Source organism: Pelophylax lessonae, assembly GCF_965119305.1.
Source record: "Pelophylax lessonae genome assembly, chromosome: 4".
NCBI classification, from domain to species: Eukaryota; Metazoa; Chordata; class Amphibia; order Anura; family Ranidae; genus Pelophylax; species Pelophylax lessonae.
In genome coordinates, this window is record NC_138771.1 from 650,815,242 (window position 1) to 650,832,865 (window position 17,624).

Below are 17,624 nucleotides of genomic sequence, written 5' to 3' on the forward strand. Positions count from 1 at the left end.
TCCTCTTAACCACTTGCCGACCGCCGCAAGTAGATATACTGCGGCGGTCAGCCCCTCACAGGCAGAGTGACGTAGGGGTACGTCACTAGCCTGTGAGGCTCTGGGGAGCGAGCGCGCGCCGCCGGCGGCACGCTCCCGCGTGGTCACGGACCCCCCCGCGCGTGTGACCGGCGGACCCGATGCTCGCCGGTCACTCAGCGATCGTCGGGGGAGAAAGTCAGGCGGCTAGTGTAAACAAGCCTCCTGTCATTCTCCCCTGTGTAGAAACTGTGATCACACAGTTCTACTATGTAGGACCGTTGATCACTGTTTCTGCAGCTCAAGCCACAGCCAATCACAGTTAGAATCACGCCCCTAGGGACACACACAGCCCCTCCCTCTCAAATAAAGTTAACCCCTTCCCTGCCAGTGTAATTTTTACAGTAACAGTGCATATGTATAGCACTGATTACTGCAGTGATGTCACTGGTAACCCCAAAAGTGTCAAAAATGTCAGTCAAGGGTCCGATCTGTCCGCCGCAATGTCGCAGTACCGCAAAAAAAATCGCAGATCGCCGCCATTATGCGTTAAAAAAAAAAAACAACAAAAATGACAAAAATCTTTCCCTTTGTTAGTAAACGCGATAACTTTTGCGCAAACCAATCAAAATACGCTTTTTGCGATTTTTTTTTTCACCAAACATATGTAGCATAAAACAAATTGGCCGAAAATGTTAAAAAATTTTGATTTTTACATTTTTTTTGGAGAATTTCATATAAAAAAATGTGAAAAATATTGTTATTTTTGCAAAATTGACGCTCTTTTTTTGTTTATAGCGCATGATCAAAAAATCGCACAGGTGATCAAATACCACCAAAAGAAAGCTCTGTTTGTGGGAACAAAAGGACGTCAAATTCGTTTAGGTACAGCGTCGCACGACCGCGCAATTGTCCGTTAAAGTCACGCAGTGCCGAATCGCAAAATACCCCCTGGTCTTTTAGCAGCCAAATCCTCCGGGGCTTAAGTGGTTAAATAAACTCCACTCCCTTGGCCTCTGCGACTCTGCTCTTCCTATCTCCGCGCACTTTCAGAGTCACATACAACAACATCTCCTCCACTTCTTTTCCTCTTTCTGTTGGGGTACCCCAAGGCTCTGTCCTAGGACCCCTCCTATTCTCTCTCTATACCTCTTCCCTGGGCCAGTTAATACCCTCGCACTGCTTCTGTTACCACCTTCATAGGTGTGCGCAGCCTATTGCATTAGGGTGTGCACCCCAAAGTTGAAATACACATGCATGTGTTTGCCTACATGTATATGGCCCCGGTACATTACTCTCCCTGCTGGCAAAGTGAAATAGAAGTGTGTGGCACTTCTCTTATGGCAGAGCAGCTCCTCACTGGCAAACAGAGCGATAATGCTAATGTGCCCTAGGTGATTAGGGTGTGCCCAGGCACACCCGGCACACCCTGTGCGCACGCCTATGACCTCCTTTATGCTGACGACACCAAGATCTATGTCTCCACTGCTCAACTCACCACCCCAATCTCCTCACGCATCCCAAACTTACTGAGTGACATATCAGTATGGATGTCACATCACTTCCTCAAAATCAACCTTTCTAAGACTGAGCTCGTAATATTTCCTCCTCCCTGGTTCCCTGCACGCGACTTACCATTGAGATCAATGGCACAACTATTGGTCCTTCCACACATGCTGGGTGTAATCTTAGACTCTGACTTCTCCTTCAGCCCCCACATCCAATCACTGGCTAAATTTTGCCACCTCTTCACCCCCCGTAACATCTCCAGAATTTGCCCCTTCCTAACTAACGACACCACAAAACAACTCCTTGGTTATTTCCCACCTTGATTACTGCAACTCCCTCCTCACTGGCTTACCTTTACACAGGCTATCCCCCTTCAGTCTATCATGAATGCTTCTGCCAGATTAATACGTGCAAAAAGTCAAAAGGAAAACAAGCGCACGGCTTCCCTAGCATAATATATCTTTTATTGTTGACATAAAATAAAACTTGTATAATACAGTAGATGCCCCCACATAATCTTCGATGGTATGGGCATGTACAATGGATATTCCCCTTCTCCTCTCCTGGATGGCCCCTTCAAGCTAAGCGGAGCTCGATCGCTGCTCCTGCACTCACATGTGTGGTTTAAACACCGTTTACATTTGCGGGCGCGACTTATGTATGCGTTCGCTTCTGTGTGCGAGCTCGCAGGGATGGGGCGCTTTACATTTTTATTTTCTTATTTATTTTATTTTTATTTTATTATTTTTACACTGTACCTTTTTTATTTGATCACTTTTATTGCTGTCACAAGCAATGTAAACATCCCTTGTGACAGTAATAGGCAGTGACAGGTACTCTTTATGGAGGGATCGGGGGTCTGCACCAGAAGCGGATCTTAGGAGGAATGGGGGGGGGGGGGGTCTATAGGACTGTAAATTCTTCCTTCAAAACGCAGTTTATTTTGAATGCTGTCATTTTTTTAAAAAAATCTGGCACTTTTAAGCCCTGGAAGATTTTACCCCCTTCCTGACCAGGGGCCTATTTTGCGATTCGGCACTGCGTGAATTTAACTGACAATTGCGCGGTCGTGTGACAATGTAGCTAAACGAATTTGACAGGTTTTTTTTCCCACAAACAGAGCTTTCTTTTGGTGGTATTTGATCACCTGTGCGATTTTTTGATCATGCGCTATCAACAAAAAAAGAGCGTCAATTTTGCAAAAATAACAATGTTTTTCACATTTTTTTATATGAAATTCCCCCCCAAAAAAATGTAAAAATCAAAATTTTTTAACATTTTAGGCCAATTTGTTTTCTGCTACATATTTTTGGTAAAAAAAAATAAATCGCAATAAGCGTATTTTGATTGGTTTGCGCAAAAGTTATCGCATCTACAAACTACAGGAAAGATTTATGTCATTTTTATTTATTTATTTATTTTTTTACTAGTAATGGCGGCGATCTTCGATTTTTTGCGGGACTGCGACATTGCGGTGGACAGATCGGACAGATCGGACAGATCGGACCCCTGACTGACATTTTTGACACTTTTGGGGGGACCAGTGACATTACTGCAGTAATCAGTGCTAAAAATATACACTGTTACTGTAATAATGACACTGGCAGGGAAGGGGTTAACCCTGTGGGTGATCAAGGGGTTAAATATGAGCCTAGGGGAGTGGTTTCTAACTGTATGGGGGCGTGGCTTGTGAAATGACCATAGAGACATGTGTTCCTATATAGAAGGATCACAGGCGCTCTGTGATCATTCCAGAGAGAAGAACGGTCAGCTGTGTTTACAACAGGAGACTGTCCTTCTCTCTCAGCGGGGAGCGATCGCGGACGCCCAGCGGCAATCGTGGCCGCCGGCCCCGTGGATCGGCATCCCCACTGCCTAGTGGGGGCCCCCTGCATGTGACCAGAGCTACATTGGTTCGTGCAGGAGAGCCAGCCTGCCACAGCAGTCAGAAATCGGTTAATATCTGATGTAAGGGGGGATTGGGGGGGCTCCGGACATCTGGCCTTACAGATACAACCGGCAACCATAATGCTGATGTGGCCCGCAATAAAATGTAGTTTGACACCCCTGTTCTACAGGGTCAACTCATTTCAGACGAATCACTTAAAAAAAAAAACCTGAAATAAATGAAAGGGGGGGAAAAAAAAAATAAATAAAAGGGGGGGGGGAACTAAAATAAATGAAAGGGGAAAAAAAAAATTAAATAAATGAAAGGGGGAAAAAAAATAAAATAAATGAAAGGGGGAAAAAAAAACTAAAATATATGAAAGGAAAAAAAAAAAACTAAAATATATGAAAGGGGGAAAAAAAAACCTAATATAAATGAAAGGGGAAAAAAAAACTAAAATAAATGAAAGGAAAAAAAAAAACTAAAATCAATGAAAGATGGGAAAAAAACTAAAATAAATGAAAGGGGAAAAAAACTAAAATAAATGAAAGGGGAAAAAAACTAAAATAAATGAAAGGGGGGAAAAAATAAAATAAATGAAAGGGAAAAAAAAACTAAAATAAATGAAAGTGGAAAAATAAAACCTAAAATAAATGAAAAGGGGAAAAAAAAAAATAAATGAAAGGAAAAAAATTTCCACTCGCAGTTTCTGGAAATCTATTGTTCCTGCCAGTAGCACAGCGAGCGCTGGCGGGGGGAAGATCTGGCGCTGTGCGCGGTCAGCTGACTTGGACGCCTGCCACTCGCTGGAGGTTAGGAGGTCGGCGGCGGCTGAGAGACTGATTGTAATCCTTCCAGTAACCCTTCGGTGATCGGTGCAGGAGCCAAGTATGGCGAGGGCAATGACGCCAATCCACCGCCCCCCCTTCTGTATCTGCAGCTACTGACCCTTCCAATCTGAGTATGGCGAGGGCGATGACACCAATCCACCGCCCCCCCTCTGTATCTGCAGCTACTGAACCTTCCAATCTGAGTATGGCGAGGGCGATGACGCCAATCCACCGCCCCCCCCTCTGTATCTACAGCTACTGACCCTTCCAATCTTGGGGCTAAAAAAACGCTGAAATGTTGTCATTGACCCATCGGTCAATGTGATAGGCTGAAGTGTGACGGAATGCGTGCTCGTTCCCACGCATCGTGTGTAGGGCAACGCATTCCTTTCAATGAGCTATCTTGTGCTCAATAAATGTGCAAAAGAAGTCCCTGGCTGCGCCACACCAAACCACGTGGTGCTGCGGCACCATGTGGTTTGCTGTGTGCATTAGTAGATGCCCGGGGATGCCAAAGGGCAACTCGTTTCAGGAAAGCACACAATCACGAGGTGTGAACCTAGCCTAATTCAAACAAAACTGGCTGGTCGATCGTATTAGGTGTTCGTACTTAAAGAGGAGTTCCAGCTGTGGAAAAAAAAATTAAAAGTCAACAGCTACAACTCCTGTACCTGCTGACTTTTATTATACAGACACTTACCTGTCCAGGGAGCCTCCAATGTCAGCTCCCCAGCCGATTTTCGGATCGACTGCTGCCGCCGCCATTCTTTGTAAGGGAAACCGGCAATGAAGCCTTTCAGCTTCACAGCCAGCTGTGCATGCGCGAAGCGCGCTGTGCATCCCAATTGGCTCGGCGGCGGGGGGAAGAGAAACTGGATGGATCTTCCAAGGGACGGTGCCGCAGCACTGTCTCCCGGAAGTGGGGAAGGGTACCTGTTCCCCCCTCCCCCCTGAAAGGTGCCAAATGTGGCACTGGAGGGGGGAAGGAGGCAAATGAGCGGAAGTTTTTGGCATTCTATATAGGCAGCATTCCTCCTCCTCCAAACACGACGAGTTGAGTTGATGCCAAAGAGCTCGATTTTGGTCTCATCTGGCCACAACACTTTCACCCAGTTCTCCTCTGAATCCTTACGGTGTTCAATAGCAAACCTCAGACTGGCCTGTACATGTGATTTCCTGACCAGGGGGACCTTGCGGGTGCTGCAGGATTTCAGTCCTTCACGGCGTAGTGTGTTACCAATTGTTTTCTTGGTGACTATGGTCCCAGCTGCCTTGAGATCATTGACAAGATTCTCCCGTGTAGTTCTGGGCTGTTTCCTCACCCTTCCCCTGATCATTGAAACTCCACGAGGTGAGATCTTGCATGGAGCCCAAGACCGAGGGACACTGAGAGCCGGTTCACATAGGGGCGACCCGACTTCCCGGGGCGACCTGTGAAGTCGCGGTGCACAGCGCGCACCGCGACCTCGGAGAGACATGCACGGACTTCATATCATTGAAGTCAATGCAGGTCGCTCCAGGTCGCCCCAAAGTAGTACAGGACCCTTTTTCTAAGTTGGAGCGACTTGTGTCGCTCCTATTAGAACGGGTCCTGTTCTAATCTATGGCAGGCGACCAGGTCGCCTGACAAGTCGCCACAGTGTGAACCGGCACTTACCATTATTTTGTGTTTCTTCCATTTGCGAAAAATTGCACCAACTGTTGTCACCTTCTCACCAAGCTGCTTGGCGATGGTCTTGTAGCCCATTCCAGCCTTGTGTAGGTCTACAATCTTCTCCCTGACCTCCTTGGACAGCTCTTTGGTCTTGGCCATGGTGGAGAGGTTGGAATCTGATTGATTGCTTCTGTGGACAGGTGTCTCTTCTATAGAGGTAACAAGGTGAGATAGGGTGAGAACCTCCTTCCCTCAGCCAGGGCATTGAAAATGGGTCATGGGTGGGTATTCCAGCATGGCAATGACCCAAAACACACGGCCAAGGCAACAAAGGAGTGGCTCATGAAGCAGCACATTCAGGTTCCTAAGGTGGCCTAGCCAATCTCCAGACCTTAATCCCATAGAAAATATGTGGAGGTAGATGAAGGTTTGAGTTACCAGATGTCAGCCTCAAAACCTTAATGACTTGGAGAGGAGTGAGACAAAACCCCTTCTGAGATGTGTACAAACCTGGTGGCCGACTACAAGAAACGTCTTACCTCTGTGATTGCCAACAAGAGTTTCTCCACCAAGTACTAAGTCATGTTTTGCAAAGGGGTCAAATACTTATTTCACTCATTAAAATGCAAATCAATTGAGATCTTTTTTGAAATGCGTTTTTCTGGATATTTTTATTGGTTTTCTTTTTCTCACTGGTAAAATAAACCGACCAATAAAATTATAGAATGATCATTTATTTGTCAGTGGGCAAACGTACAAAATCAGCAGGGGGTCAAATACTATTTTCCCGAACTGTATGTGAAATACAATCCGCAAAATATGGAACAGCAAAAAATTAAAAGGATACATTAACCCCTTTATGGTAGTGGGAACCCAAGCCTTAACCACTTAACGACCAACCGCAGCAGGCTGGCCCTCCTGTGCAAACCGACGTAGTTCTACGTCTGTCACGCTCCTGCAGCTAGGGGACCCCCACTCATCAGTGGGGACTCCGATGCACAGGGCCAATGGCTCCGATTGCCGCCGGGCACCCGCGATTGCTCCCCACTGAGAGAGAAGAACGGTCGGCTGTTGTAAACACAACTGACCGTTCTTCTCCCTGGGATGATCATAGAGCTCATGTGATCCTTCTATATAGGATCACAGGTCTCTATAGTCATTTCACAAGTCTATCCCCCATACAGTTAGAATCACTCCCCTAGGCTCACATTTAACCCCTTGATCACCCACAGTGTTAACCCCTTCCCTGCCAGTGTCATTATTACAGTAACAGTACATATTTTTAGCACTGATTACTGTAGTAATGTCACTGGTCCCCCCAAAAGTGTCAAAAATGTCAGTTAGGGGTATCTATCCACCGCAATGTCCTCCTCAAAATCGCTGATTGCCGGCATTACTAGTAAAAAATAAATAAATAAAAATGACAAATCTTTCCCGTAGTTTGTAGACGTGATAACTTTTGTGCCAACCAATCAATATACACTTATTGGGATTTTTTTTACAAAAAATATGTAACAGAAAACAAATTGGCCTAAAAGGATGAAAAAAATTGATTTTCAATTTTTTTTATTGGTAATATAGCAGAAAGTGAATTTTTTTTTTTTTTTCAGAATTGTCGCTCTTTTTTTGTTTATAGCACAAAAAAAAAAAAAAAAGAAAGCTCGATTTGTGGGGGAAAAAAAGGACATACATTTTTTTTTTGGTACAGCATCGCACGACCGCGCAATTGTCAGTTAAAGTACTGCAGTGCCGAATCACATAAAATGGCCTGGTCATTAAAGGGTAAAACCTTCCGGTCCAGCAGTGGTTAATCAGTACAGTATTCGTCCATAAAAAATCAAATGGCCAAGGCCGTGCATGCTGGGAAACGAAAGAACACATTACAATACAATTACATAATCGCGGGAAGTTGTATTCTTTCTTGTGAGAATTTTCGTAAGCTTAGTAACCGATTCATTTTCGATATGTGACTAGCATGCAAAAAAAAAAAGAGCAATTGTTCAAATTGATGTTCCTTTTCCACCACAGTGATGGGAAAATTTAGGTAGCAGAAGAAGGTTCAGCCTGTCAGTGCTCAGACCATGCGCCGCACACTGCATCAAATTGGTCTGCATGGTTGCCGTCCCAGAAGGAAGCCTCTTCTAAAGATGATGCACAAGAAAACCTGCAAACAGTTTGATGAAGACAAGCAGACTAAGGACATGGATTACTGGAACCATGTCCTGTGGTCTGATGAGACCAAGATAAACTTATTTGGTTCAGATGGTGTCAAGCGTTTGTGGCAGCAACCAGGTGAGGACTACAAAGACAAGTGTGTCTTGCCTACAGTCAAGCATGGTGGTGGGAGTGTCATGGTCTGGGGCTGCATGAGTGCTGCTGGCACTGGGGACCTGCAGTTCATTGAGGGAACCATGAATGCCAACATGTACTGTGACATACTGAAGCAGAGCATGATCCCCTCCCTTCGGAGACTGGGCAGCAGGGCAGTATTCCAACATACGGACCTCAAACACACCTGCAAAGTGACCTCTGCCTTGCTACAGAAGCTGAGGGTAAAGGTGATGGACTGGCCAAGCATGTCTCCAGACCTAAACCCCATTGAGCATCTGTGGGGCGTCCTCAAATGGAAGGTGGAGAAGCACAAGATCTCTAACATCCACCAGCTCCGTGATGTCATAATGGAGGAGTGGAAGAGGACTCCAGTGAAAACCTGTGAAGCTCTGGTGAACTCCATGCCCAAGAGGGTTAAGGCAGTGCTGGAAAATAATGGTGGCCACACAAAATATTGACACTTTGGGCCCAATTTGGACATTGTCACTTAAGGGTGTACTCGCTTTTGTTGCCAGCGGTTTAGACATTAATGGCTGTGTGTTGAGTTATTTTGAGGGGACAGCAAATTTACACTGTTATACAAGCTGTACACTCACTACTTTACATTGTAGCAAAGTGTCATTTCTTCAGTGTTGTCACATGAAAATATATAATAAAATATTTACAAAAATGTGAGGGGTGTACTCACTTTTGGGAGATACTGTATGTGTGAGTTCATCAGAGCTTTCTCCCAGTGTGTCAGTTTTTATGGACAGTGTATGTGATTTTCGTTCAGAAATTACATTCTTTTTAAAATTAAATTTAAGTTAAAGGTGAAATTTTGAAATTCATCGCATGTACATAGATTCTTACAGTCAGGCAAGGGTCTAAGTGAAACTAGAGGGGAACAAGTTGGTCTGTGGTCCCGAGAAGTATGTCTTATGTATTCAGCCTGCAGTAACCGGAACCTGGCTACACCCCCCCACTAGAAATCTTTGGTCCCCAAAAATAAAACAGAGTTCCTGGACGTGGTAAACACTCAGTAGTCAGTGAACAAAATCTAACATTTAACTGTCATTAAACTCTTCAACTTAAACACATATTTGCAAAAAAACTTCATAACAGAAGGGTCCGTCAGCAACAATTTATATAAATCAGACAAAGTTAAATCATTTTGCTGACAGGCCAGTAAGATCTTAGTGTCCCATCTAGTATTTTTAGAGGGCGAGTCAGGGTCACCCTCTACCAAATGTACGGTAGCAGGGTCTGGCATGTGACTTGAGTACTGGGTAGTATGTATGGGTTCATAAGAGCTTTCTCCCAGTGTGTCAGTTTTTTTGGACAGTGTATGTGGTTTTCGTTCAGGAATTACATTCTTTTTAAAATTGAATTTAAGTCAAAGGTGAAATTTTGAATGAAATTTGTCCATTCATTGAATGTACATATAATCTTACAGTCAGGAAGTGAGGCAAGGGTCTAAGTGAAACTAGAGGGGAACAAGTTGGTCTGTGGTCCCGAGAAGTATGTCTTATGTATTCAGCCTGCAGTAACCGGAACCTGGCTACACCCCCCACTAGAAATCTTTGGTCCCCAAAAATAAAACAGTTCCTGGACGTGGTAAACACTCAGTAGTCAGTGAACAAAATCTAACATTTAACTGTCATTAAACTCTTCAACTTAAACACATATTTGCAAAAAACTTCATAACAGAAGGGTCCGTCAGCAACAATTTATATAAATCAGACAAAGTTAAATCATTTTGCTGACAGGCCAGTAAGATCTTAGTGTCCCATCTAGTTATTTTAGAGGGCGAGTCAGGGTCACTCTCTACCATATGCACGGTAGCAGGGTCTGGCATGTGACCTGAGTACAGGGTAGTATTTATGAGTTCATCAGAGCTCTCTGTCAATATGCCAAATTTTCGGACAGAGTATGTGGTTTTCGTTCAGAAATTACATTCATTTTAAAATTGAACGTTAAAAGCAATTGAAATTTTCGAATGACATTTGTCCATTCAACGAATCTACAAAGAATACGAATATTCTCGTCCAAAAATCTATATGTGCATGGCCAGCTTTGGTCGAATGTTATTCATTCATTAGCAATAGAGCGGTTCGTGAAAATGCTTAATTATTTCCACTAGTTGGAGTTAGCAATCATAGTAAAAAGGTATTTAGTGGCTCTAATGTGGTATTTTTCTGATTCACTCTATTTTGTCGAAATGAATAACGTTCAACCTAGAAGGAACATAGCCTCATTACATTTGATTTGCCCCCATTGGCACAGAATGAATGTACATGCAGCTGTAAAAGCACATTTGTTATAAATACGCCCCTCTGGGTTTTAGCTTTGTGAATTGAGCATCAATGTAAAAAATAGCCTAAATCACACAACAGTTCCATGCCGAGGAGATCTGGGGGGGGGGGGTTAACGTGGAGCTGTCTGTGATTTTGCAGGCACGGTAGAGTGTTATCTCTGCCAGGGGCTGGAGCACAGCGCGGTGTGACGTCCGCAGTGGGTGAATGAGAGTTTATGAAGGTTCCTATATAAACACATCGCCATGCGTCTCTCCCTGTGTTTGCTCTCCTGCGCTGTATACAGGGAGAGGTTTGTATACACAGAAATTAGTGTGGACGCACACAGAGGGCTTTTATATTAGAACACCGGGCGCATTCACTGCCCACCCCCCCAACCCTGTCCCTTCAAAGACCTTTCATTGGGTGTTTGGAGGGAAGGCTGGCGTTACTGTAACTGCGTCCGGAGGGAAACCGCACTGAGATCCTGTATGTTACACACACACTTCTATCATCATACAGTATATACAGTACAGTATATATATATATATATATATAGAGAGAGAGAGAGTGGCCATCCATTGAATGGGCGGATTAAGAAAGGGTATTCAGGTACAGCGAGCACAGAATTCTGCATTGGTACAGCGGGGGCGAGCATAAAGGCGTGCATTGGTACAATTGCATTTCAGGGAATGCAAAGAATTCTCTGATTGGATGAGGTGGAGAGGTGGGGGAGTGACGTCATACCCTCTACCTTGTCCAATCAGAGAGCGCTTTGCATTAATTGAGAAAATGCAAATTATTGTGTGAATGGCCCCCCGTGGTGAGCGCCCGCCTCCTGTGTTCATAATGCAGCAAGGCAGTAGTAGTGGTGTGGTTGCATTGTAGTAGCCATGTATTAGCAGTATAGTAGCAGTGTAGCAGTGGTGTAGTAGCAGTGTATTAGCCATGTAGTAGTGGTGAAGTGGTGGTGTAGCAGCAGTGTATTAGCCATGTAGCAGTGGTGTAGTATCTGTGTAGTAGCTATGTAGTTGTCGTGTACTAGTGGTGTAGCTGCAGTGTAGTAGCCATTTATTAATGGTGTAGTAGCAGTGTAGTAGCCGTGTAGTAGAGTTGAAGTAATTATGTAATTGCAGTGTAGTAGCCATGTAGTAGTGGTTTAGTAGCAGTGAAGCAGCCATGTACTGTAGTATCAGTGTAGTAGCCGTGTAGTAGCGATGTAGTAACAGTGTAGTAGTGGTGTAGTGGTGGTGAAGTAGCATTGTAGTGGCCATGTAGTAGTAGTGGTGGTGTAGTAGCAGTGTAGTAGCCATGGTGTAGTGGTGTAGTAGCAGTGGAGTAGCCATGTAGTAGTGGTTTAGTATCCATGTAGTAGCAGTGTAGTAGTGGTGTAGTAACAGTGTAGTAGTGGTGTAGTGGTGGTGAAGTAGCATTGTGGTAGCCATGTAGTAGTGGTGTAGTAGCAGTGTAGAAGCCATGTAGTAGTGATTAGTGGGATTAGTGACTAGTGTAGTAGTATCAGTGTAGTAGCGCTGTAATTACAGTGTAGTAGCAGTTTAGCAGTTTAGTAGCGAGGTAGTAACAGTGTAGTAGTGGTGGTGAAGTAGCATTGTAGTAGCCATGTAGTAGTGGTGGTGTAGTAGCAGTGTAGAAGCCATGTAGTAGTGATTAGTGACTAGTGTAGTAGTATCAGTGTAGTAGCGGTGTAATTACAGTGTAGTAGCAGTTTAGAAGCGAGGTAGTAACAGTGAAGTAGTGGTGTAGTTGCAGTGTAGTAGCCATGTAGTAGTGGTGTAGAAGCAGTGTAGTAGTGGTATAGTAGCAGTACAGCAGTGCAGTAGTGGTGTCTACTATAGTGATTTCCAGCTTCCAGGGGCATCAGCCTAGGTATGGCTTATATATAGTTACATTGGTACAAGATTGAACTACTGCATGTAAAAATTGCCATACCTTTTAGGCTATGTTTTCACTGATCTGACACTGAGGTTGCACCACTTCCGATCCGACTTTGCCCTGCAACTTCATGTTGGACTTCCATGTGACTTCAATGAATGGGATCTGATTTTGATCTGACTTCAAGACGATTGTGACTTGTCCTATGGCCAATCAAAACAATTTCTTTGCTTTTGGTATGGAGAAAACCCCACACAAAATTTATAAAAAAAAAAAAGAAAAAAATGGTGTGGAGGTCCGCCCCCAGACCATACCAGACCCTTATTGGAGCATGCAGCCCGGCAGGTCAGGAAAGGGGGGGGGAGCAAGTGCCCCCCCTTCTGGATCATACCAGGCCACATGCCCTCAACATGGGGGGGTGGGTGCTTTGGGGCAGGGAGGCTTTTGTGCCCCCATCCCAAAGCACCTTGTCCCCATGTTGATGGGGACAAGGGCCTCTTCCCGACAGCCCTGGGCGGTGGTTGTGGGTGTCTGTTGGCAGAGGGCTTATTGGAATCTGGAAGCCCCCATTCACCAAAAAAAAGAGGTGTAGTGTTACAAAAAACAAGACACATTTCTTGACAAGTCCTTTATTAAAAATGAAGAATGTCCCCCCGTCGTAGCTCCATTTCTTCTTTTTTGGGTTCTGCCACCAATGTCTTCTTCCTCCGCTGATGTCTTCTTCCTCTAGTCTTCTCCCTCCCCTGATGTCTTCTTCCTCCAGTCTTATCCATCCCCTGATGTCTTCTTCCTCTAGTCTTCTCCCTCCCCTGATGTCTTCTTCCTCCAGTCTTATCCATCCCCTGATGTCTTCTTCCTCTAGTCTTCTCCCTCCCCTGATGTCTTCTTCCTCCAGTCTTATCCATCCCCTGATGTCTTCTTCCTCTAGTCTTCTCCCTCCCCTGATGTCTTCTTCCTCCAGTCTTATCCATCCCCTGATGTCTTCTTCCTCTAGTCTTCTCCCTCCCCTGATGTCTTCTTCCTCTAGTCTTCTCCCTCCCCTGATGTCTTCTTCCTCTAGTCTTCTCCCTCCCCTGATGTCTTCTTCCTCTGGTCTTCTCCCTCCCCTGATGTCTTCTTCCTCTAGTCTTCTCCCTCCCCTGATGTCTTCTTCCTCTAGTCTTCTCCCTCCCCTGATGTCTTCTTCCTCTAGTCTTCTCCCTCCTCTGATTTCTTCTTCCTCTAGTCTTCTCCCTCCCCTGATGTCTTCCTCCTCCGGTCTTTTCCCTCTGCTGTCTTCTTCCTACGGACATCTCCCTCCCCTGATGTCTTCTTCCTCCAGTCTTCTCCCCCCTGATGACTTCTTCCTCCATTCTTTTCACTCCGCTGTCTTCTTCCTCCAGACTTCTCCCTCAGCTGATGTCTTCTGCCTCCAGTCTTCTCCCTCTGCTGATGTCTTCTCTCTTCGCTGATGTCTTCTCCCTCCTTTCATGTCTTTTTTCTCCTGTCTTCTCCCTCCGCCTATGTCTTTTCCCTCAGGTGATGTCTTCTGCCGCCGCCGCCCCGCTAAAAAAAAAAAAAATGGTTCTCCTACTCCGCTGGCTCCCGTCGTTGTGTCAGCTCCCATGTCTGCCAGTTCTTTTATAGCTTTGGGCTTGGCCATCCATTTATGTCACCCAGAGACCACGTCCCCTTGTGACGTCACAAGTTAGTAAGCCCAATAAGGGGGCTTCCAGATCCTGATAAGAGCCCTGCCCGCAAGCCCCCACAACTACTACTCAGGGTTGTTGGGAAGAGGCCCTTGTCCCCATCAACATGGGGACAAGGTGCTTTAGAGTGGGAGGCACAAAGCCCCCCTGCCCCAAAGCACCCCCCCCCTTTGTGGAGGGTATGTGGCCTGGTATGGTCTGGGGGTGCATTCGCTCGTCCTCCCCACCTTTCCTGACCTGCATGCCCAGATAAGGGTCTGCTATGGATTTTGGGGGGGACCCCACTATTTGTTTTTAATTTTTTTTGGCATGGGGTTCCCCTTCAAGATCCCCAGAGCACAAGTCGGATCAGTTAAGAAGATGATCTTAACTTACGTTCAAATCAATGGGCTGAAATTGTGCCCAAATCGGACCAAAGTAGTGCAGGAACCTTTTTTAAAGTCAGATTGACGCAAAAGTCAATTAAGACGGCTCTCATAAAGAACCATTGATCTTGACATGTCATGCGACTTGTGCTCTCGAAGTTGGAGCGCATTTCGAACCAGTGTGAACCGCCCCTAATTCTTCTTTACAAAGCCATCCTTGAACTCCAGTCTAGGCTGTGATGATGTCTTTAGTCTGCTGCAGGCAGGAGTAACCAAGTCACAAGGTGAGAGGCTGCAACAGGGACTGATTTGTGTCAACTGTTTGTAAACTTCACCAAGACCTGCACATCCATGAGCTGACATATCAGTCCCAGAAGTAGATGGTGACCATGGATGATGCCTGAACAAAGATGGCGTCATTCTTCTGGGGAAAACTCAGATAAAGGGATTGTCAGGGGAGTCCTGTGATCTGTGTGGGAGGGAGTACGTACCTGGAAGGGTTACACTTATATTATTCAGAACACTTAAAAATAAATCTGATACTGGTTCAGCCATAAAAGCCTCTTCCTAATACTTGTCTCTGCCACCCTATTGGTCATCCAGTAACCAGTGAAAAGGCCCTGTGTAAGCTTCAAGGAGGTTACATATTTAGGCCCCCCCCCTTCACCACGTGACTGCACTGATGCCTGGCGATTGGTTGAGAGTCCTGGGCAAACCCCTGAGGTGTGAGTGGGCTACACTTGATTCCTATATACTTACCATCATGTTAGTCCTGGCCCCTGGGGAACAATTAGCACCACCCACAGTACACCTTAAGCCTGCCTAGTGCCCAAGTGGTACCACTCAGACCCCACCCATTTACTGGAGTGGCCAGCCTCTATAGGCCGGGACACAACTTCCTCATTATGCAGGGACCGCCCACTTACACCCCCTGATCACCATAATCTTCACCTTACTGGATTACTGTGTATGCTCAATACATTTTATATGATTGGCACTGTGATCTTGGTACATAATCCGGGACACAACATCATGGTTATGCGGAGACTGTCCACTCGCAGCACCTATTCACCATAATGGATGCCTTATTGAGTTACTGCACATGCTCAGTAACTCAAACAAGAGTGGCACTGTGATCCCAGGACATAGCCCGGGACATAACCTCATCATTATATAAGGACAGCCCACTCATGGCTCCTGATCACCGTAATAAATGCCTTATGGAGTTACTGTGTGTGCTCAATAATTCATATAAGATTGGCATTGTGATCCTGGGACATAGCCCGGGACAAAACATCATCATTATATAAGGACCGACACCATTCATGGCCCCTGATCACTGTAATAAATGCCTTATGGAGTTACTGTGTGTGCGCAACAATTCATATAAGATTGGCACTGTGATCCCGGGACATAGCCCGGGACAAAACATCATCATTATATAAGGACAGCCCACTCATGGCCTCTGATCACCGCAATAAATGCCCTATGGAGTTACTGTGTGTGCGCAATAATTCATATAAGATAGGCATTGTGATATTGGGACATAGCTCCGGACACGACATCATCATTATACAAGGACCGCCCACTCATGGCCCCTAATCACTGCAATAAATGCCTTATAGAGTTACTGTGTGTGTGCAATAATTCATATAAGATTTGCATTATGATCCCGGGACATAGCCCAGGACAAAACATCATCATTATATAAGGACCGCCCACTCATGGCCCCTGATCATCACAATAAATGCCTTATGGAGTTACTGTGTGTGCTCAATAATTCATATAAGATTGGCATTGTGATCCCGAGACATAGCTCCGGACACAACCTCATCATTATATAAGGACAGCCCACTCATGGCCTCTGATCACCGCAATAAATGCCTTATGGAGTTACTGTGTGTGCGCAATAATTCATATAAGATAGGCATTGTGATATTGGGACATAGCTCCGGGAACACAACATCATCATTATACAAGGACAGCCCACTCATGGCCCCTAATCACTGCAATAAATGGCTTATAGAGTTACTGTGTGTGCGCAATAATTCAAATAAGGTTGGCGCTGTGATCTTGGGGCATAGACCTAGAAAAAACATCATCATTATAGGGGGAAAACCCACTCACAGCCCCTGATCACCATATCTGACATCTTACTGAGTTACTGTGCATGCTCAATAATTCATATAGGATTTGGCACTTTGATTCCGGGACATAGCCCGGGACACAACATCATCATTATGCAGGGACCGCCCACTCGTAGCCCCTAATTACCATAATGGATGCCTTTATTGAGTTACTGTGCATGCTCATTAACTCAAACAAGGGTGGTGCTGTGATCTCAGTGTAGCACTACTCCCAAGGGAGCTGCTGGTTATGGGTCCCCCTGGGTTACCATTAGCAACGACAGAACATTCTGGCATTTTCCCAAGGTAGACTGTACTGCTGAACAACTTCAGGGCCCTTCCTGGCGCCCTCTTTATCCCTATCTTCAGGGTTTAACTACATGGCACCCCCTTTACTGTAACACTCTGGGTAAGCTGGCTCCTTGATCCCCTGACTTCTCTGGAGTGGTCCCCTCTCTTAGGCAGACCCCTCAGTACTCACAATACTGTTTTTCCTAAAGTCCTCTGCCCAACAGCTCCACTGGTCAGCACATTGGATCCTCTGCAGCCCAGCTCCACTCCTGGTCCCTAGGCCTCCTGGACCACCTTCCTCACTCTGCAGGAGGAGAGACAGCCGTCCCCTTCCTCCTGGGACTTGGCTCCCGCCAAAAGGCACCCTGTCACATCCCCCCTCCGGATTTATTCCAAATCCCAGGATGCACTGCAGCAATGCCTGCCCACTGGGACAGTCATAAACCCTGGTGTGCTATTGGTTAAGTTTCCTCCACTGTCCAACAAGCTCCCATATTGGATACAGTGGGGAGACTCCCTAAGACCCAATGAATTACACCTGAGAACATGTGACAGGCCAAACTGACAGATCAGGCTCTCCACTCTATGCCACTCTATGCATTTGCCTAGCACCTACCTAGGAGGGTGCTACACCAGGATTTAGCCTTGTCATTATGCAAGGACCGCCCACTTATGCCCCTAATCACCGTAATAAATGCCTTATGAAGTCACTGTCAAAAATTCAAAAAAAGTAGGCACTGGGATTCCGGGACATAGCC

The 17,624-nt window shown here is 45.6% G+C and overlaps 1 protein-coding gene across 1 annotated transcript in view; it reads right to left on the bottom strand.

Moving 5' to 3' along the window:
- The window catches only part of LOC309553902 (procollagen C-endopeptidase enhancer 2-like), a 45,779-nt gene that overhangs the window by 22,073 nt on the left and 6,082 nt on the right, over positions 1 to 17,624 (bottom strand). The gene's annotated exons all lie outside the window — the stretch shown is intronic.